Genomic DNA, 1214 nt, shown 5'->3' on the forward strand with positions numbered 1-1214 from the left:
TAAAAAATAAAAAATAAAAAATCCTCCATGTCCCATAGGGGGCTCCATACTTAACCTCATTTCACTCCTTAAAACTGAAGAGGACATTTTTAAGCCGAAACATGTCGGAGAAGACAACTTTAAGGCCTCATGAGTGAAGAATCCAGATTTTCGGTAATTAATGTCTGAACTTATTTTCCGTATACGAAGCTGAAGGGATATTGCTGACGTCATGTTTTTCTATTTTCCTCTTTTAGAGGTGCCACTGCCGTAACTGTTCAGTTTTCTGTGAAGCTACTTTGCGACGTATCTGCTGAGTAATAGTGCTGTTGATGCGCCATTTTGTGAAAGCCGTTGCTTGTTAGGAGCTTTATACTAATTTTATACTAGTATTTACTGACTAATATAAAATATTCCGTAGTATTACGGGCCATTCACTTAACAAGACTATTTTTACTCCATTTTTTGAACTTTATTTTAAAATTTTGCAACTTGGAGAAAATTGTGCCTTTTGAGACTAAAATACTCCTTTTATTTGAAGTTCTGTGTGTTCTATTAATCTCGGCTTCATTAACTTGAGCACCAAATGGCACAGCAGGCTCAGCAGATACAAAACATTACAACTGAAAATAACACATTTTTGGTTAAACATTTGTTCTTCTCAAGTATCCAGAAATATTACTCAAATAAGAGTAAATAGTGCAATGTAGTAAAACTTTTACGAAAAGTTTTATTTTGTTTGTTTTCCATAAAAAGTTACTTAAGAAATTTTTGGGAACGTGAGTACCCCAAATGCAGGTTAGAACTAGTTACAACCCACTTTTGATGTGAATCACCCAACATAATAAACACATTGTTTTGTAATGTTACACAGTTGCTTGCCTTGATATTATAAATAGAATCATTAAAACTTCTAGGAAGTTTTTTTTTAAACTTAACACAGAAAAGTTACACAGTTAAAAATAAAAGGTAACAGTGTAAAGACTACATGATAAGATGTTTTTTTTTTTACCTTTTACATTCAAACATAGAAGGTACTTTTCACATTTAAACAAAAATATCTTAAGAAAGTCTCAAATTTTTACATTCAAAATTTTCTCAAGTTTATCACTTATTAGAAAAGTTAATCAAGCAAATCGGATGCCTTCAGATGTGTTTTTTTGTTTTTGTTTTTTTGTAAAGCAAAACTGCAATGGACCATGTAGGCAGGCAGATATATGTTAGCCTGAATGACA

General features: G+C 31.9%; 1 long non-coding RNA gene across 1 annotated transcript in view; it reads left to right on the top strand.

Moving 5' to 3' along the window:
• The first annotated feature begins 68 nt into the window (after positions 1–68).
• LOC103131892 (uncharacterized) overlaps positions 69–1214 on the top strand; it is a 23681-nt gene continuing 22535 nt past the window's right edge. The window contains exon 1 of the long non-coding RNA XR_001660789.1: positions 69–153. This is a non-coding gene — a long non-coding RNA (uncharacterized LOC103131892). The remainder of the gene's footprint in view (positions 154–1214) is intronic.

The sequence above is a fragment of the Poecilia formosa genome, unplaced genomic scaffold, assembly GCF_000485575.1.
Source record: "Poecilia formosa unplaced genomic scaffold, Poecilia_formosa-5.1.2 Scaffold867, whole genome shotgun sequence".
Classification (NCBI taxonomy): domain Eukaryota; kingdom Metazoa; phylum Chordata; class Actinopteri; order Cyprinodontiformes; family Poeciliidae; genus Poecilia; species Poecilia formosa.